The sequence below is a fragment of the Blennius ocellaris genome (genome assembly GCF_963422515.1).
Source record: "Blennius ocellaris genome assembly, chromosome: 15".
In the NCBI taxonomy this organism is placed as follows: Eukaryota; Metazoa; Chordata; class Actinopteri; order Blenniiformes; family Blenniidae; genus Blennius; species Blennius ocellaris.
Genome location: NC_137664.1, coordinates 5660871 through 5683208, shown reverse-complemented (window position 1 = coordinate 5683208; position 22338 = coordinate 5660871). Strand labels below are relative to the sequence as shown.

Genomic DNA, 22338 nt, shown 5'->3' with positions numbered 1-22338 from the left:
TTAGTTTATATGCATCCAAACATGAACTAAATAGCTTCTCTGTTATCCAAAAACTACTAAAAGTGCAATAAAGGGTCCCACAACTGTTCTGGGTGGGACATTCCTGCGTTACCACAAGTGTGGCCAAGATAGTTTATTTTAAGCCAAAGTACCCAATGCACAGATGAGAACAGCCTCCATCAAACACACCATTTTACTTCTGCCTGGGTAATGTCTGCTAAAACAACAAACAATAGTTTAGAAAAAAAAAACCAAAACAATTACTTCCACAGTTTTGAGAGCTTAAAGACACGTGTTTATTATGTGTTTTAGGAGATTTGGGGTTTTTCCCAAAAGGAGAGAAATGAGTTTTGGAGGTTGACACAAAGCCGGGAGGTGATAAAGAAATGACTAAAGTACCAACATGAATGAGAACTCTCCCATAAATACGGATTATTGTCTGGTTTGTCCCAATGAAATAAATGGATGCCGCACGCATCTGTAGACAACAAGTTGAATCCCGTGCCCAAGTCCAAGTTGCACCAGTTAGAACGCAACACCACCATTGCAATCAACAGACGAACAAACAATCTTTAAAATTTGGACAGATCGTTTACTTTTTACTTTACATTCGTAGCATTTCATTATTATATTGCTGTCAGAGAATGGGTTCTTTTTATTGTTTAAAAAAAAAAGAAAAGAAAAGGATATGATATGTACAATATCCTATGTGTACACTAAATGTACACTAAAAAATATAGATAGATCCTCGATCCTGCACAGGGTGGCACAGTGATTTCGGCCTGGTTTAAATGACGATTGACAGGAAATGGTGTTGATTTTGTGACCGAAAAGATGCACAACCATATGAAAACGTTTTGATAACGACCCCAAAATATAAAGGGAAAACAATGCTGGAGTTGTTGCTGTAAAGAACCACACGCCCATAAATGGCATTTCTTTATTGTATAGACCCAGTAAAAATCTAGTGTTTGCAAGAAATGTCTCTCTGCATTTCATCGAGATGATGGTGCAGTAAACGTACACTTTGCTGGAGAAGAACTGCGCCTGGATGTGTGGGGGGGAAAATGTATCCCGAGTGAGCTCTGTGATGGACCTGGGACCAGAATGAACTCTCCATGCTGGCTTGGATCGGAACTGCCCTTTGCCCTACGAGTCCAACCTGGACAACGTTGGAATAAGTGACAAATAAATGTGTGTGCTTTCTTTTGTGACCACTTTGGTAAAAGTTTCTGGGCCCTATTTCCTTTAAATGGCTTTAGTTTTTGAGCCAAGAAATGTTTCCGAAGCGAAAAATGAATAGTGAGAGAAATGGACTGGATAACAAGCACTGCTGGGCTGTCTGAAGCAACCCCCCCCCCCCCCCCCCCCCCCAGAGTAATCTGGAAGGCAGCACACTAATGAGAACCGCACTGCCTATAACATAGATAGGCTTATCCACTGACCTACATGTGAGTGGAATGATGACCGACTTCACTCCAAACAGCTTCAGTCCATCAAGCATTTTACTTCTGAAAGAAGAAAATGCAACAAAGATTTCCAGACTTGTTAAGCTTTCGACTGGGATTTTTTATTCCCCCCCCCCCCCTTTCTTAGCCCACATACTCAGGCAACACATGTACTCAAAACACCGTGCCAGTAAACCCTCAGCTTGTTAGCGGTGGAAATGTCAGAGAGGCAATGAGAGTTTCTGCAAACACTGGCTGTATTTGTTGACGATTTTGAGAATGCGTGGGCATGTGTGAATGGCGAACATGTGACTGCGCAGTCTGGCAATGATCCTCGTGGCTTCCTCTGCGCAGCAATGAATGAAATAATCCAGAGAGGCGGCTGCTTGCAGATTCCCACTATATTCTCCAGCTCGGAAACCAGGAAACCACTTCCTTGTCACAGCCCCTCTCTCCCTGTAACTTAAGTGCCTCCTGGGTCAGTGCCGTTGCCATCGAGACTACGGTCAAGAGCAGAATTGGCGATCTGACCCCTGAAGTCATGCACGAAAACACACACAGCTGAGTTCACTTATCAACCGCCGTATGTCGAAAAGCGAGTGACTGGGACAATACAGAAAAGCTGCACTTAAGACTCAAAGCAGGTAGGCAAAGAAAGGAAATTTTGTATGAGACGAGCAGATATCATAAGGCCACCACTGCATTCATGCTTGAAATGCCCAGTTGAGTTCTTCAAAGGTCACCGAGGCCGTCCACTGTCAACTCACTGGTCTAGCAGGAGGTCGTCGAGTACAATATGTAATAGGAGTCCATCAGTGCTTGCTAATGCACTGCAAAAAAAAAAAAGACTGAAATCAGAGTCTGATTGAATATCCAAAACCTTGCAAAATCATACATTGTTTAGTTGTTTTTTTTTCTCTGACAAGGCATTTTTACTTACCGGATAGTGTTTGTGCTATGGCTTTTCAATTACTTCAACTTCATTACGGGAGTTTGAGATTTTCTCACAAGGACTGAATAAGTTACTTATTGTATGGCCAGACTGAAGGGAACCTCCTGTGGGGGGGGGTTCCTCTGTGTGTCAGGTAAACAGGTAAGCAGACATCTATTTCTCAGACCTCCAAATGGAAGGATCTTTATTGCCTCTGGTGTAAACACTGCCCACACCCTCTTCGTCACAAAGTAAAACATTGGTGAAGCAGAATAGGAACACACATTGTCAAACCAACAAGGACAACGTTATATATACATCTCAAAGATTAATTTCACAGTACTTCGATGGTGAGTAGGGGCATTTGTGCAAAGCTTTTCGCAAGTTTCTGGGAGTTGATAAAATTATATTTCACTTGGGGGAAAAAAAGAAGCCAAGGCTGGCAAGAGGTTGCAATTCAATGGACTCACAATATGAGTTTGTGTGGCTGTTCAGTTTCAATTTCGTAATGGTAGTATTTGGGAAGTTGGGTATCAAGTAAATGTACATATATCTTTGCTAAAATGAAGTTGAAAGCAATCAATGCCAGAAAAAAAAAGTACTTTTATAACCTCTGATAATAATCATCATTGGGTTCCAAGCCCTGTCAATCAGTGCAAAGGTTTTTTGTAGACACGTCGAACAAGAATGTTGGATGGAAAAAAAAAAAAAAAAAAGAGGCCTGTTCCAACATGAGTGATGCGATTAACCAAAATAGGCATTGTAGTTTTTGTTGATGCGCATGTGGCTTTTTTTTCCTCTGTGTGTCATGGGTTAAAGGGAAATGCAAGTGTAGCCTTTGACAGTAGCGAGCAGCTTGTGTTATTTATAGTCCCCGTCTGGTTGATATGGCAGAATGTGATTAGTACGGGCAAGCTCTTGCCTTATGAAAGGAGCTTTTGATCCAGATTGCACTGGGCTGTTACAGGATTGCTGAGCCACAGCTGAAAATTTTTGCATGAGAGATTACGGCGACGGGAAAAACAATGCGGGGGGAAAAGAGAAAAGACACATGACGACCTGCAGCGCCCGTGGGATATGTACTTGAATTGCCGTCGTCTGCGAAGGAAGAGGAAAGAAAAAGCCACTTCCTCAATGCGGGGCGGCGCGCCAGTGAGCTGTAAGCTTCCTACCGTGCAACTTGAACGACTTTTAACGCAATCCTGCATTTTAACATGGCGATCCCCTTTTTCCTCACAACAGTTGGATCCAAAAACTGAAGCAGAAAGTCTGTCAGTTCTGCGCATCAAAGCAGAATGTGCACCGTGGTTATTTTTCTTGTTTCATGCAAAATCCAAAACTGAGACATACAACCTTTCGGAGACATATTGTGCAATAATGTACATATATTTTAACACGAGCTCCTGCCAAGAATAAGACACCGCGCTGCTGGGAATGCAGCATCAAGTTTGCACACAAAACTCTGCATCCTTATACGGGTTCCTTTTGCAGTTTCCTTATACAGTCACCGTCGACTGCGCTAAGATTTGTTGTCTGAAAAGTACATCTGCTACTAGGAGACACATAATTGCAGAGCGATTATTATGAAAGATGCTCACCGATAATCAAAGTTCTGAGATGATTAAGAGAAACATCAGTAGCAGCGTAACACTTTTTTTGAAAACCTGTAAGTTTGTTGGAAGCCAAACTGTCAAATTGTGTTGCCACACAAACCTGAGAAATGCCGCTAGATTTTTTTTTTCAAAATATTTGTGATTTTATGATCAGGGGGTACTGCGATTGACCCAATGCCTTGAAACCCAGAGCTCGATGAAGCAGTGATGACGATGAATGGATGAATTGCTGGATAAAATGTTATATTAACTGAATAGCTTTTGCCATTTTTCCATTTTTTTTAAACCAACGAAAGAACTGATTGCACTGGTTCTACATCAATTAGAAGTATTAAGTTTACCATGCAAGTACTGTGTGGAAGACGAGAGGTACACGTGATACAATTTACTGACCAATAAAGCTGTACGTTGACAGAAACCTTACATTTTTGTATGAGGCTTGAATTTATTGGTTTTTAACCACCTGGTAGAAGCATTTTAACAAAATCCACACAAGGAAATCATCCTGAATGTACTTCACTATCTCAGTACAATCTGACGGGCAAGCCACAACGTGATGAAATGTTCTTCACGGATAAAAAGGTAAAAAGATTTGTGATAGTCAGCTCAGTACCTGATGGAGTTGCATTTAAAGCCTTCAAATAAGAACAGAAAAAACCAACAACAACAAAAAAAACATGAGGGAGCAGAAGTTCCAAGAAATTGCTTGTCGGAGCTTATTGGAAACAAAGAAAAAGCCAACGTACAGTCTCACCAAACTCAAAATCAGGATAAGTTTCTGATCATAAAATGTGGGGCATGAATCAGAACTGATAAACTACCGCAGCACTATTTTATCTGTAACCATCATTACGTTTATTTTTTGGTTTTTTTACACTAAAATGCTAATCACACATTTTCAGCAAAGCCGACTAATGAAATGTTTTTTTTGTCATCACTTAAAGAGGGGAACATCTCTTTAGCGGAGAGAAGTTTACCACACAATCCCAGGCGGTATCTTTCCTCCCGAGCACCTCATTAACGGCATCGCATTAAAACTCCAGCTGGCACAACAAGAGAAGCACAGCTCCTCAATAATGCAGCGGAATATTGAGTTGAAACGACCACAGCACAGCAGTGAACTCAACCGCGCGCATGCGCGGCTACATTTTGTGTGCTGGAGCATTAGCACACTGTAAACAGAAAAGAGGAATATGGGTTACATTTACACAGCAGGGCAACGTGGCCCACATTTGAAGATGTTGCCTATTTAAGACCCATATGGCAGCATGAACCGCTGAAAGAAGATTTTTTTTCCCCCCAAATAAGAGTCAGATTTCAGTGGGAAGGTCAGCTACAGTGATTTGTGCCCCCCCCCCCCCTTACTTCCCTTTATCACCTGGTCATGACTTTGTTGGCTCCAATTGGACAAGAAATTCCAAATTCAAACATATTGACTGAATTATTTCTAAATTAATATAACACCAGACATTGTCTTTGAACAAGGTTTTGCAAGACATGAATCTTTCTGGCAGACCCGTGACCGACTCGGGCTCCGTTTACATGTTTCAACTGAAAATGCATCGCTTTGGCATTTTTGTTTCGGAAACGTTTTGCGTTTACGCGGCAATGTTTTGGAAACGGTGTCCATTTACATGGAAACAGCAGAAATGCTGAAAATAATGTAGTACACAGAGACCAAGTACTAACTTTTAGCGACTTGCAGATACGGTGTACCGATAAGAGAACTCATTAAATGCTATGAAGCCCAATTTATATTTCATACATGTACAAATACTGTACAAAGGCTATGTGTTGCTGTGAACCAACTCCAACAGACTTACAGTCGACAGCACATAGAATCTGTGTATGCGTCTATGAGTACTGCGCTCCAGATCGCTGTCATTAAGTGCATCCGACATACTTTATTCATGAGTAGCATGTAGCTGTTGGTAATATGATCCCCCCCCAAACTCTTTAGCATGTAGCACAGCTTGGGGTAAAATCCTCCTGAATCCACTGAGCAGTTTAACACAATGACGGACATTGTGTCAACTCTTCAGGTCCAAACGTCACTGGCGATGAGGTTGGTAGTGCACAAACTCGCTCGCTCGCCCTCCTAGCATTAGCTCCATGCAAATTTTTGTTTAATTTAACCGCAACGACCAGTCAGCATGTAGGCGTTTCCCTTACAGGAGGACCTGATAAATCTACCAGAGGTAGATAGCCATGAATACAAAAAGCTCAGCAATGGGAGACGACAGTTGGGGACGTGGCTGAAACAGGTAGAAAGACAAGCCTGTTGTCAGTATCTGTAGCGGGGGAATGCAGCCGAGTGGAACCTGAAGTTCCAGTTTTTTTTTTTGCTCTCTCTGGTTTTGGTTCTCACCGGCGATCCAAAAGGTCTCAGTGGTCTTGCGTGACTCCACAAAACAAAACCATGATTGTTTTCTTTGAATTTGTGGTGAAATGAGGGTAAGTAATCTGATCTGTGACAAAGGTTTTCTTTTTTTTTTTTTTTTTTTAAACAGGATCTCTCCCGAGTTTTCCCTCTCTGAACAAATGACTTCGGCTGGAGTAAACTCATGACACTGATTTCAACATTTATATACCGCCTGCACACGCTCCTCTGCGTCAGAATACTTTCATGTAAAGCTTCGCCTGTCCTTTCTTTGAATACGTCAAACAAAACTATTATTGTTGCTGCGGGACTGGAAAGACGGCGAACTTAAGCGTCTTTATCTTTCGAGACATTTATGCAACACTGCAGCTACTCCATCAACCGGAGATTTAAATGCACTCCGATCGCAGGGAGAAGAATCCACTATCCGTTTCGCTCATCCCAACAATGTCCAGTATTGACGATCCACACACTGTGTTTAAAGATGCAGTCCTCCCACACCCTCTGACGCACGACGACACCCCACCCCCGGCTAAGCTCAGAAGGCCAGGGGTCTGCAACCTGCAGCAGCTCTGTTGTTGCTCCCATTCAGAGAACATGGAAATAAATGGTTGCTTGTACATTTTGCGCAGCCAAATCTTTTAATGTCGTCTTACCAATGGGACAAATGATTACATTTTGAATAAACTCAAGTAAAGTGCGTATCATCCTACCAAGCCAGTTGCCTACCTTTTATTGCGGATGACTTCTCTTTGTACCTAATAAGCTAAATATGACAAAAGAAAGAGTCTGAACCCATCCCCCACTAGTGTGACTGCACACATAAATTAAACCAAATTTGAAAATGTCAAGGCCGGACAAGCAGACGACTCTTCTTGGTTTCTCTTTTAAGCCTTGTGTTTTTCTTACATTTGTTACCTTATTCATTGTTTACATATGTCGGGGAGAATATAATGGGCCTCTGTACTTACATTGTCAAATTTCTTTCAAAGCAGAAATATACATGTTGGAGGCTTTCTATTGCCGTAACAGCGAAAACCTAAAATTAACTGTAATTCTACACTTTTCTAAATGCATCTCGTGTAGACATAAACTACATATTTACAATTATATGCTATTGCATCTTTTTTTTTAAAAAAAGGTCCAAAAGAGCAACTCTTACTATGCTGTGTGGTTTGAGTAGTGAAGTTTGGCTGGTGTTGGTGAGGATTAAAAATGTACTGAATCCAGGGCATTTTTTATCTCAATTGCCTTTGAGACAACCATCATAATTACTCTAATGAATAATTCCCGCCTGTTTTTCTTTTTTTTTTACACGGATTAGCCCGAGGTAGCCGGAGGCCGCGTTAGCTTCACTCGCTCTCTTCGAGCCTTCAAAACTCTTAAGGTCAGGGAGACATTATGGACCCCCCCCAGAGAATCTATTCAGACAGGGAGGGGAAGAACCAGCAGACCTCTGTAACATGCAGTGGAATGATTAAGAAGCATGTTTATCTCCTGGCCTTTTGTGTGGATGCTGCAAACAGTCTCTCAGCCTTGAAAAGGTCAGGTTGGTGTGAATATAAACAGCCAGCACATTTCCGCCCGCACTGTGTGATAGCCTATGTAAAGCACTACTTCTTTTTAAATTTCATTGAATATAAATTGCATTTGTAATGATGGAACCATAAATAAAGATAGTTTGGGTTTTTTGTTTTTTTTTGCTTTTCTCCCATTTCCCCCCATTGTGAAGCTGGTTTTGATTTTCACTGTTATATGATTTAATACGGTTGGTTTATGAAGCACTAAACGCAGATTGGTATGAACTTCTCAGGCCTCTCAGATCATCAGGGGCCAGTCTGTTTTTGTGTCTCCAGAGTCGGAAGGGGGGGAAAAAAATGGAGGAGCAGCATTTAGCTTTTTTTATGATCATTACATGTGAAACAAAATCACACAAAGCTGCAGATCAGATCCAATAAAGTTCTGTGGGATCGAATGTACAGACTTTTTATGTTTAGTGCTTGGACGGTGATATGAAAACAAACCTAAATCTTCTCTGTGAATGGCAGCGACAGCAGCCCAAAGCATTATCAAATCTAAGGTGGGAGAAATTTGAAAATCCCAATGTTGCTGGTTTGGGACAAATCTGGGATTTTCTGTGTGCAAGAGTCCTGCATGCCCCCAGATGGAGATGAGGGAATGTAACTGTGTGTGAAGTGCCTGAAGACAACTAAAGCAAGGAAAATGTGCTTTATCTGTGAAAACCATCTGCCTATTTATCTGTATAAATGCCATTGCTCCTCATTGATTTCTGAACACTCAAGAGTTGTTGTCATGCTGTGTCACGTGTCTCAATGAGTCAATCCGATGTTGGCAGCTCAGTTACAAATCTAACAAAGCAGATCATTTTCATCTGAAGGTTGCAAGTGCACATGCATGTCTAAACCCTATATGATACCAGCCTGTGCAACAACACGTCTTCATTCCATGCGCTTCCTATTGAGCACAACGATCCTGCTATAAATAATGACGGTTCCAGTCAAAGAATGTGGCTGCACTGTCAACAACATCAGGGAAAAAGCAGTGCGACACTCAACGGAGTGGCGAGCATCTTGAAGCCGCCATAATTTAATCATACTTCACCGCCAAGTGACTTATGCAAGTTTGATGATCACAGCTACGAACGCCGACTTTCGTGAACTACCTTGTTGCGTCTCTGAAAGCCACTTCCTGTCTGCAACCAGAGCCACAGCGATAATGCTGAGATGTGCAACGGATGAGTGTCTTGCGAAGAGCGCTCACCTCAGCCGTGACCGACATCGCCGCTCGAGTTCATCACAGAATGCTTTCAGGTTAATAAAGCAAAGGAGGAAAGTACAACTCTGTGTTCGCTGCGGGTTATGGTGATATTTTAAATATCGGGAAAGCTACAAGGAAAGAGAAGCTACTGGAAACTGGCTCAATTTCATACGTGGTCCTTTGCCGGGATTTCCAAAATATTCTCAATGCCTACGGGGTCTTAAAGGGCACAAAAAAGTGCAAAAGACGAGCAAAGAGCACAAGAAACAAGATGAACTGGTCAACAGCTGAGCTGCAACAATAGTTTACCCAAGTCTTTGTATGAAGGCTGCATTCTCCAGCTTTTATTTTAAGTGGTCCAGGTAGTAATGCCAGGAATTCTCCTTTCACCTGCTCTCAGTAAAGACAAAGAATTTTTTCCCCCCTTTAAATAAACCTCCCAGGGAAGCTCTTTACAGAATAAAAGTCACTTGATGTTTAACTCGATGATGACTTCAGTGAAAGGTGCATACTAATATTATTTGCAGTCACCAGCAAGTGACATTTTAGAGATCAATACATTTGGGTCTGAAGTGGTTCAAAACCAAAACGTGGGCTTTTAGAAGGCGTTTTTTTCCCCCCCTTTTCTTAAAAGCCAACACAAACAGAAGAGGAGAGTGTCCTGGTTATAAATAGCGGTCGACTGAAAAATCCCTTCTGCCAGTAACTTCTTAATTAAACATGAGATCCAGTTGAATATGAACCGCTGGGATTCATTTCTGCACAGAAGGGACCTTAACAGCGACATGAACTCGTACAGAGTTGCATTTTTCACAATATTCAGAGTTTTCTTCAGTTTAACAATGCGCGCGCTTTCAGAGTGCACCACGGCCAGTCGACGACGGCATTGCAAGAAACCAATATTTGAAAACTTAATGAGACGACAAACAGTGCGAGCTTGACTTCTACCTTAGCATATGGTTATCACATCAATAAATCATAACGCTGCCAGAATTCTGGTCGCTTCAACCCATCTAATTAAAGTTTCCGGTGCTCGTGAGCAGCAAAAACAATCATCTTCCTGCAAGTAATACCCAACTCTAATTATAAACCCACAGCACCAGGGGGGGGGAAAGCGGCTGACAAGAACACCTCCTTACAACCTGTAAAAACAATAGAAGGTCTTCCTGGTGCATGGCAGTACGACTGTATGAAGTGTGATGCAACACAAATACACAACAGCCAGCTGTTTCTTTTTCATTTCGCCCCACTAAGACGCTTGAAGAAAAAAAACAACCCCACATGGTTTACATTACTGTGACAATTTGCACGTCCACCAAACGCCGTGAATGAACACGTTTTCTCCAGACTACCGTGCGATCCGAGTCGACCCATTAGTTGATTGCCTGCTACACAGTAGGACACGGATATCAAACTTTGGAAGGGCATCAAGTTTAATGCACAAGGTCAGGCGTCACTGACGACAGCGACAATGTGCATCGACACGGAAAAATAATAACAATCCTCCATGTTGTGGATGCACGTCAGCAATGGTGTCAGGGGGGGGACAAAGAAACAAAGCTCACCAGGAATCAAGTCGGGTTTTGGTAGCTCTTATGACCAAATATTACAATGTGGATTTTTTTTTTTTTTTTTAGGTTTTAAATCCACAAAAAACTGCAAACCAATGTTTTGATGTGGCGCCAGTATTGCATTGATATCTGTGTTACTTTGTGCTTCATTTCTATTGATTGTGAAACCAGCATGGTTTGGCAATACTTTCATCTAGAAAATGAAAACGAGGTAGCATGTAGGTTGTGTCAGAAAAAGAAAAAAAAGAAGACAAAAAAATCACAGCACTCGAGAAACACACCGACGCAACTTATGGTGATGGCAACACTCCGGCCAACATGATATTGTTCATCCAGAGACACTGTGATCCAGCCTGGTCTGAGGCAATTGCTTCCAGAAGTTAGAGAAGAATATGTTTAGTCTGAATACACCGAGCTAAATCCGGCCCGTTACCTGTCGAGTAGCAGTTTCAAGATCAGTTGACGACGCTCGGTTAAAAATGTGGTTTAGTTGACAGACAAATCCGTCAGCAGGAACATGCCCATTGGCGGCAGTCATACCCTGCTATAAAGCTATACTGCAGCATAAGGCCACCAGTATTTTAACTCATGGAAAACATAAAATGGAAACATATATGAACTTGATGTATGGCGCAAAATTGCCAAGAATTGTGACTGGGATCCATTTTCCACATTGTACGACTTATATTCATACAGTCTCCCTGTAGAATTGTGTCAAATGATGATTCAGCCAATACTGGAGGACATTTCCTTAATACGCACAAGCGGATTTGCCTAGGCTTCTTTCAGACCAACAATGGCGCAGCTTTAGCTATCAGGTTACAGAAGCAGGCGTTTGTAATGAAACCAGCACGATTGTCGACCGTCAATCAAATCTGGAACACACACACACTTCTTTGAACCATGTTGCCAGAAATACATGAATACACAGAAAATGGACATTTCCTGCAAATCGTTTCACAAGGTTTTTTTTAACGACACAGCCAAAGACATGGAGGCATTTGCTCATCTGTAGTGTGTTGCCATGCAAATTGGCACAGCGTTTCTCTTTATTTGAAGAGTGCATTTAAATATCTGTAGCAACCATCTGCATTACTCTCGACTATGAAAACACAATATGGAGATACGAAGGAAACACAAGCTTTTTAAAGATACTTTATCTGGCCTCAGTATACTGTTGAACAGCATGTGACCGCCACAGTAATAGCAGTAAACTTAAGGCATATTGGCTGAGTCTGTCCAGCATTTGACGCCGAGTCAAGAAAGTCATCTGTTCTCCTTCATCCTCACAAGTGACACTTTGAAAACACTGTTATCATTTTCTCTCGCAAGACGTGATCCTGACCCATGAAGTGCAAGAGGGACAGACTATTAGCGTCACTATGCTGAAGGAGGAGTGGGCTCAACTGCTGCCGACCATTGTTGCTCGTCTTTCCTTTTCTTTTTCCACATCTCGTAACATTTCAAAAAAAGACCTGGAGGGCTAGCAGCTCATGATCTAGGCTACTCCCACAGATGGCCAAGAATGGAAAAATCAGTGGAATGGAAAGTAAATCAGCCAGCCAGACAAAAGGCGACGGAGGTCTCGAGTCGTCCCGGCACAAGGTGAACATAAATATTACTCCGAATGGTGCTGAATGCAGAGAACGAGCCTTCCTATAACGAAAGGATTCCTTGAAACGTTTGCGCCGATATCGACAAATGAAAGATGATGCTCCTCCAGTGAACATAAAACGGGGGGGGCGACCGAGCATCGGATACAGTCGCTTGCCTGTTTGTGTGCCGGCCCACGTGAGCCGCAAACACGGAGGGAGCGAGATGCAGTTTGCCAAGTCTCAATAACCAGGTCAGACACATTCAGGTCAAAGCCATGTATCCATGAAGACAACTGCCGTATTTCCCTCATTTGCCGAGTACGGAATATGGAAAACGGAGAACATTTCCCGACTGTTTTTTGTCATAAAGTTTGCTCATTATATGCGATTTATTTATTTTTTTAAAGTTTGAAATCAAATACTGCTCAGAAGAAGAACAAAATGCATTGTACATGCCGTCTTACTGATGTAATCACAACAAGCTCTCTGGATTCGTGAAACCCAGAACAAAACTTGAAAACATTTACACAATACTTACATTTATAACAGGCCTGTGAAATTACTTTTCCAATCCCAAGAGAAACTTTGAACATTTCCCTTAACTAAGCTGTAAAGCACGTCCACTGCCTCTGCTCCCATCAAGGTAAACACAGAGCCGCTGCTTTAATTAATTAGATTGCCTTGTCTTTCCTCATCTTGCTCAATGCGGTCTTCACTTTCAGCATTCTTAACCGACGGTGTGAAAAATACCAGGGGGGGGAAAACATTGGAAAATGATGCATCATCCACTGTATGAGACGTCTGCAAAACGTCTCCAGTATCTTTCGCGGTTCTGTATCTGCAAATCAGGATCGGATCATCTGGTGAGGATGATGGGTCCGATGAATGGGACTAGTTAACTATTGGCCGGCGGTGACACAGTTTACTTCTCTTTCCTGGAAAACACGAGAATTCAGCCTGCAACAAAGTTGAGCTCCCCTCACAGGACAGCACATTTCACAATCATGTTTCAAAATCATACTTCTCTCTCCGAGAGGAAAAAAAACAAAACAAAACGAGAGCCAAAGTGTCCAAAGACAAAACGAGAGACGGACAAGAGGAATTTCAACCTTACAGAAAAGCAATGGCAACGGATGACTTCCAATAGCAAGTTAATCATCAGCTACCAAAACAATTAGTGTACAAACAGTGATTAGCTATCAGCTTTACTATTTGACAAAAGGTTATTCAATTATGCGCCGGCTGATAAAGATAACAAACATGGTGCCTTATGGAAAAAAGCATCGTTAAAGCAACTTTGATGCCAATATTTAGCCGCACTAGCATATCAAATGTTACGTTAATGCGAAGGACAACTACATTTTTGGGATTTCCGATATGTGATTGTTTATTTTTTAGACAGGAAAACATTGTATTAGAAAACATAAATCACATGTTTTTCAGTAAAACACCCATGATAAGTAGGATTGGCTTTCCAAAAATTCTGGTTTTAAGGTGGTTTGAGTCTGAAAATGCTCAAAGATCCGTAATGCTAAAATCAGCCAATGTTTACAATATACTCATCACTATTGCACAAGTGCAACTTTCAATAGAGATAGCAAAAAAAAAAATTTTTTTGATGACAGTATATATCATTGATTTTTGTTAAGTAATCAGTGTTCAACTACATGAAAAAAGGAGCAATATAGGGTGTCCTGGATCCCCCGACAAAATAGGATTTGGGGCTAAATGCACGCAACCTGGAAGATAACCATACAAGTTAACGATTCTCATCAACTATTGATTGATTATCAAATGTTTTATACATGATATTGCTCAAGGCTTTTACCATTCCAACATATTTTAAAGAGATCAGTTTTACGTGCGCGTGTTATTCGTGTCCTCTCTCACATGTTAAAGTGATTGATCACAGTAGACGTGTGGACATTTGTATCAGTCATGCATAGGCCTTCTCAAGTGATCCATTCATCACAGTGCTAAAAGAGATGCTCCATCATTATTATGACGCTGTGCTTCAATGACTTTTGCATCTCTATTATGAACAACAACAACAGAACAAAGAATTACCGTGGTAGTCAGGCACAACTTTGTTGACCTCGTTTAAATCCTGATATTAAATGGAGATTGATGAAAAGCCCTGCAGCGCTATGGAAAGGTATGCAAATACAGTAGCAGTGGGAAAAAAACGCAAACAAAAACCAAGCAGTCAAACAATTAAACATTGTGCTTCAGACTAAGAAAAACCTGTTCTCGTCAGCCAAGCAAGTGAGCGGAACATACCAAGCTGTGTCAGGCAGGAGTGGGTTAACATAACGTGGCGCCTGTTGCCATCACCGGTCAGGTCATAAGACGCGAGTCCATAATGTCAACAAGACAATGTGATGTTGTGCAGCCAGTCAGTCCTTTGGCCACATCTCTACAATCCCAATTCAGAACTGGCTTGGGACGACAGATAAAATGTAAAGTATTTTATTTATTTATTTATTTTAATTACATAAAATAAAAGGAGTGAGTGTCTTTGGGCAAGACACTGGACCCAAGGTTGCTTCCAATGACCTCCAAGCAAGTTGCATGGTTGCCATTCGTGTGTGAGTGTGTCTGCGTATGTGGCGGATCGAATGGAAACAGCGACATTGCTCAAGCAGTAAAACACATTACTATGAGCAAAGTCCATTTATTACACTGTCATAATATCGACAATGTGCCCATGTAAACATTTGGCTGGTAGCATATTCTGCTAAAAAAAAAAAACAGACGTCAAGTAACAACATAGCTTTAATGTCCTCTGGTGCCACATTAAAACGTTACCAGGTGGACACATGCAGCAGAACATGCTGGTCTTTGCTGCTACAATTGTTCCATCAGTTTTGATGTCATCACAGCATTGTCTGAACTGGTCCACCTCGCGATTCTTGTAACTAACTCAGTTGATTGGAACAACGTCTCAATACTCCCCGATCTGCTTCAAGTTGACCTCGTATTTTCGGTTTCAGAGTAGAAACTGTAGCACAGCCATCCCCCACTTTTTAAAATCCAAATTTGACCTCCATATGATATGTACAAGTGTGTATCGTTCGCCTTGGGAAAACTTTTGTTTCGAGTCGACAGTGCGAGGACAGTACATCCTGCACCGAAATCCTTTATGTCGTAGCTTAAGAGTCGTCTCGACCACATCCGGGAATGGCTATTTATTGACCTCCTTAAGATTGAAACAGGGTGGCTGGTGGCACATAGAGCCAGTTTGGCAGGTGTATCATGTCTCCTGGCCTCCAGGAAGGGTGGGGCTTTGCTGTTGTTTCTTGTTGAGAGTTGAACCAATGTGTGACGTGCATACAGCTCCCGTCCCCTACGAATGCTTCAAGACTAGCAAATTTACATTTAAATTAAAAAACAAAAACAAACAAACAAAAAAAAAGCCCTCTACTATATAGACTGGCTTGAGAAAGTATTTATGCCACAGTATAAATGTCACATTACAACCACAAATATACTTTATTGGGATTTTATGTGACGGGCCAAAACAATAAGAATACGATAAATGAGTTTCCTGGTTTTGGGATAGCAGGCCAACTGTTCCATGATTTTAGGTGCTAAGCAATTCATGTAGAGTGATGCCATAAATCAACCATTGTGTTGCTGACGGAGTGTATGAAAACTTCTTCACAAAAGCCATCACAACTTGAAAAGCTCAGCTCTCACTCACTCTGGAAGTTCAGTCATGAGTTCATTCATAAATTGCTTCCTGGGCTGCTGCAGGTCCTTACTCAGACAGGCGACAACAACTGGTAATCATTCCTTCCATAGATGATCTGGCGCAGGTTGGTAGTTCTGAATTATTTTACATCATCTTGAATTGAAATGGTGTTTATTTTATATTTCACCTGGATTCTATGATTAATGTGATTTTTTTTTTTTTTTTTTTACATTGTGGCGCATTCTCAATGTGCTTTTCCAGGTCAAGTAAAACTTGAAATCTTCCCCCCCCCCCCCCCCTCTTGTAACACGCAAAAATAATAAAGCAGTAGAAAGAAATTGGACAGGAATTTCTGCCAAACACACCTTGTCATTTAGGACTCAAGCGCCTGGATCCCAGTGGACAGGTGATGGCAGATCCCACAACAATTTGCTTATCTGGCGGAGGGGGGGGGGAGACAAACAAACAAAAAAACAAAAATCAACATCAGGAGAAATGTGTACATGTAAAATCCCAAACATTTATTTTCATTATAAAACATATTCACTTTGTGGATGAAACATCTTCAAAAGCCGACATCCATCTAACCTCATGATTTTAGCTTTAAAATGCATAATTTATCCCACGGCAGTGTTATCACCGTAAAATGCAAGACAATCTGTTTTATAAGGCCGGAATATCTTAAAACGGATTCACTGCAATATGCCTTCTGCCTCCACAGACCCCCCCCCCCCCCAATCTGTTACAGAACACTGAAAATTTGCCTAATGTCTCGGAAAAAGTTGATGGAAAACTGCCAACATCCAAAGTGATTAGGCCTGTTAAAAAGCAGCGTGTTCCACAGTGCATGTTAAGTAGTCAAAATTTAGGTCAAGAGAACCCTCTTTTCTCTGCCGTTGCGTTAACTTGCGCTTGTTGGGGGGCTGGCTTTGCAGCTGCGGCGGCGAATGTTCATTATGTTGGACTGAGGGAAAAAACTGACTCGTCAGCAGATATTTCCGTAACGACACAGAGCTGTTGAACGGAGGTGGAATTTATTAACTTGTTAAAGGCATACCGAAATAGAAAAAAAGCTCTGCCATGTGAGACCTGCCTGCGGACACACATCAAGCACAGATAGTGTGAATTGCCTTTTCTCCCAATTCCGCAGACTTGACACAAAGCTAATGGCACTGTAGAAAATGTAGAAAAGTGCTTTTCGGTCTTGTCCTTCGTGTCGTGTAGGACACGTAATGAAAGGATATTTTCATTTTATGAAGGTAATCTAGTTTGTCTGAAAAAGAAGAAGAACCTTAACCAGAGGTAATGCAACATGATCTTGCTTCTCAGGCCAGAGCACAAAACAACAGCATTGTCCCGTGCATGTCTGGAAAAGCATTAGCTTTGCCAGCTGATCTGAGACAAACTGAGCCTGCTAAAAGATAGGATTATCCCTCCGCTATCCTCGTCGGGCACAATAGAGCTACAGAGCTGTGAAAGGGAGGGAGAGAGAGGAAGAAGAAGAAGAAGGAAAAAGAGGGGGAAAAAAAAGCAGTGGAGGACAAAGCCGGGGAAAGGAAGAGAAATTTTGACTTATTCATGGCGTCTCCCAATCAGCTGCAAGCACATTGGACTGCACTGACACTCGTTACTTTCTGCTCCACTTCCTCTGGGGTGCCTTTATCCTCATCACATCTAGCTGGGATCCCGAATGGTGCCAAACAAAAGTTGCCTCCATCACACAGTGGGATAACGAAAGAGAGGCGTCAGTTTCAGATCAGGGGGTGTTGGTGGGGGGGGTGGTACCGTGTTTTCCTTCCCCCCCCCCCCCCATCAAAACCTCCTTTCTGTCCTACATTCAGAAAGCTGCCGAGTCTTTACAGCTCGTCTGTGAAAGCAGAAATAACAGAGTGAAGGAAATCACCTGAGCCTTGTTGATACGAGCCCTGCCAATAAGGAAGTACTTCAACGTGAGCACACATACACACCGTCGCCTTTAACCTTAGCATTTAGTAACAACAGATTGTGTAATTATAGACAAATCCACTTGAGCAATTCCATTTTTTTTTTTCCATTTAAGGGACTTGCTAAAATGCTGTTTTGACCACTCACTATATTTTATCGATATTACCTTAATTACAAACGTTGCCGTCAAAACCAGGATCAACTGAGCGTTACATTAGGCTTTAATGGATTACACTGGCCTTATTATTTTTGATATGAGCGAGTGACTATCAGTGCACGATTAATAACAAAAAGCCATCTCATCAACACGACTGATGCCAATGTCTCCATGCAGCACTACAAAGCTAGAAACTGGCTCTCAGTCACTTGGATGCACATGCGTTGGAAAGCAAATTGCATCATTTGGGATGAGGGAAGATGACTTGGCATGTCATGAAGGACGGTTTCTTTCTGCTCAAGTCTGCAGTGACTTCATCCTCCATGTTATCTGGTCTATGGTATCCTGCCTCATTAAAATGGGGCAAAAACAAATGTTAAGCGATGACGCATTGCAGTTTTTCTACTTTTACTTGCATTGTGTTGGCGTTTCTGGGAGGAATACGTCATTTATTGTGATTAAGGAGTGACAATGAAGTGATGGTACTGCAGTTTTTAAATCTAAGAAATGCCATTCATGAAGAAAAACATCACTGCATACAGATTTGTAGCCGATTATAATGTCAGACGTTTAGTACAGCCTAACATGCAACCTGTGGTACATTTGGATGACAATATAAAATGTACAGATAAACACATCATCCATCGTGGTGTTTAATATGAATGAAAGGATGCTTTTGGAGTCAGACTTCGAACATTCTGACAATGTGAGCAGCAAATATTTACAACCCATACGCATTCATAGATGACAGTGTGGTTTTTACATGGGTTTTCCCTTAGTCACAACATTGTTATAGAATAAATAACATAATTATTGTTCTGCGTGTAACCACATTCTCACAATCGTTCAGTCTCATTAGCAACACAATGGAAACATGTTTGGCAAACAATCAATTATGGTTTCTGCCACAAAATTTAATATATTTTACTCTGAACCTTTGGTGCAAATAAAAGATTAAAGTACAAAGAGACATTCTTGTGGCCTTTCAAGCTCCTTTCAGACTTCCTCGAAGAGCCTCGTGAGAAAATATGCGAAGAACATATACGGTATAGATATTTCGCCGTCTCACTGCCTCATTAAACCCACAGAGTGCAAAGTGAATGTCTGTTCTTACAGAAGACGGGCTAACTTGTTTGTTGTGCGCTCGCTATGGTAATAATGTCATTATTTGTCATTACATGGCTAATTCAGAATTTGCAATGCTATTTTCGCTACACTTCGTCTTGGCCCGTCTTTACTCTGTTTAGTAGTCACAAAGAACTAAAAACTGATTCAACTCGCTCCGAGACTCCGGTCAAATGTAAAAAAAACCAAAAAAACTGAGCAAACACACAGAAAAGTAACATTATGCATTTGGAGTTTCTGGAGGTTTGTTGGCTTCATTGAATCTTGGGAGACGCTTGTAGATTAAAAATGGAATGGGCATAATTTGTATGTGTCATAAATGGTAATGAGACGTGAGGAAGGTTTTTACTGTGGGTCACATGACAGCGCAGGCAGGACACGGCGTATTGGGGTCAGTAAACCAGATGCTGACCGGAATGCGCCTGTTTAAATCCCAGCACACTGCAGTGATTGACAAACCAACATGAAGCTACTTTGTGGTTCCAAGCCTTCTGCTCTGCACTAATAAAACTTTAGTGACACTTCAGATGAGATGCTCGTCATACATTTCACTGAAAGGCAACGTGGAGGATCATTTCATTTATCGACAGTAAATCTATTCCTGACGTATGCACATTTGAGATGTAATGCAGTATAAACTCTCCTTGAAGGTCTTTTAGTGTATTCTCAATATGTGTAAACAAATACAGTTGATGTTATTTATTTGCTTACTATATTCTATGAACGTCCAACACAAGCGCCCACAAAAGTTGAGTGTCAGTCATACTATGACAATAATCTGGGCAATGAAAGTGTACATTACTTTGAATATTAAGCAGATAGAAATATGAGATCCTCGGTAGTCACTTGAGGTGTATGTAGAATCTGGAAAACCCTTTGATAATGTCAATATATGGTCGTAAGGTTACATACAGTCTTCTATATAAAATCTTAATAAGGGCTTTGATCAAACCACTGAGGTATTAACGAGGAAATAGTTACAAAAGGAATGTGAGGAGGACATAGAAAAACCGCCAAAGTGAGGACTGCAGTGGATTACTGGAGAAAAGCTGTATGCTTAAAGGGTATTTCACCCCCCCATCAATAAAGCATACCATACTGCACAGTACTCCTAAATATATTGTCATGGAAGAGAATAAAAACAATGTTTTTGCAACGATTTCTGCAGCAGAAGCTAAACTGATGAATATGGATGAAGTAGACTGCAGCGAGCAACAATCGCATTCTCGAAACCTCAGGAGGAAATTCATTGTGCTTTTCACAGTGGTACATTAAATTCAGTCAAAACATCTCATACCTGAAGCATCTAACTGCAGTGAGAGGAAAGCCACTTTAAAGCCACACTTCACACAAAAACACAATTTTTTCGTATAAACGATGAAACCCTGAGGGTTCTTTAACCCTTCAGTAATCCCATTTTTACACTGACACTGGTCTGTTGGGTCTAATTTATCAAACAAGGCGTAGTCTGTCATGCACCGCAATTTGAACCAATTTTGCATGAACAGACGTCCGTCTTTCCGCTCATTTGGCGAGTACATCGTGATGCCACTGCGTAGGTCACATCGCCGAGGCGCACGGCACAAATTCGCCGTAGACTTCACTACGCTAATGCAGATGCGATTGCGGGAATCTGTGGCCCAGACGTCAAACGTTTGCCAAAGTCACAGACGGAAAGCTACAATCCCTTGTTGGATTTGATGCCTCGGCGTGTTTTGGGTCTCCGCGGACCGGCAGAAGCTCGCTCGTCTCTGTATATCATCAGTTCAGCTCCATTTTTGCAGAACTTTCAACACAATTTACTTTCTCCCCTGTAGTGGTTGTGATTCTATTGACAAACAGTAGCGGGGCCATTGCAATGACGTTACCTTGATGTGGTTGAATAGCCAAGTGTGGTCAGGATCAGTGGGTCGACAGGTCAGTGATAAACGACAGAGCCATACAACTTGGCAAACGTGTCATTTCTCCTCCCACATCTGAAATGTGCGTCAGGGGGGGATGGCCTGACCGCTGATGTTACACTTTCACTTCGAGGTTAATTTTTGGGTGTCTCGGGCGTCACGCACATGAAATGACGCTGGCGCCATTACTTCGACTCCAAACACTCGAGCCCTTATCATGTGTCGACAGCCCGACAACAATGCATCGCCCAGCCTCAAGCACACACAGCCAGTAAAAAGGCTTTACAGTATGGAGGTTACTTATAGCAGAGATACACAGCTTATCTGGAGTTGCGGTTGCAACAGAACCTTTTTTCCCCCCTCTCTCAATTGGTAAACTAAACCGTTTCGACACTGTTCCGTTACATAATTTCCTCTGCAAAATGGCATATTTTCAAGCCACCAATATCTTTTGTTTTCTTTGACGCGTCTTTTTTAGACATTAGACACTAAGAGACTAGAATTGGTCTTCATGATCGTATCTGCTGGGAGACAAGCTGAATGACGCAGAGACAGACACTTTTAACTGGGTCACACAGGCAGAGAAATCATAAGGGGGAAGCCGGATGCACACATGCGTTTAAAACTGATTCACAAGCATGTCAAGCGCTATGCAAATGTACTCTTCCCTGCAAATAATAAGTCGAGATACAGGACTCTCAAAGCCTGCCACAGGCCATCCATCTCTTCTGTGAAACGTCTACGTTGCACTTAATAGGCGATTCATTCAATATTGATATGCGCAGACATTTAATATATATCACCGGCTATTTGTTAAGCCAGCTTTAACAACTTGTGGGCAACGGACCAGGAGAAAAATCCATAAACATGCACTCCATATTGTGTATCTGGCTGATTTATCAATATGACAAGCTAAATGGTACACGGCATGCTGCCGCCGTCTCGCTCTGGTTTTAAATCAACAGCACGCATCTGGTGACAAAGTACCTGAGGAAACAGGTGAAGCCACGACTTTCACTTTCAATCAGACGAAACAATGGCGGATGCGCCTTTTGAAAACATTCCCGAGCGGGTGTCTTCCGGCGCGGCCAAGAGAGCGTCCCTGCTTTTTACAAGGTCTGAGTTTGGTCAGCCGGGCTGAAAAGTTGCCATAAATTATAAATATCTTTGCAGGACATCCCTGGTCCCAATATAACCTGCT

At 41.8% G+C, this 22338-nt stretch overlaps 1 protein-coding gene across 3 annotated transcripts in view; it reads right to left on the bottom strand.

The window, feature by feature from the left end:
• Positions 1-22338, bottom strand: part of erbin (erbb2 interacting protein) — a 60219-nt gene that overhangs the window by 32559 nt on the left and 5322 nt on the right. For all 3 annotated transcript variants that reach the window (XM_080510516.1, XM_080510518.1, XM_080510517.1), the window contains exon 2: positions 16376-16447. The gene's annotated coding sequence lies outside the window, so the exon portion shown is untranslated. The remainder of the gene's footprint in view (positions 1-16375; positions 16448-22338) is intronic.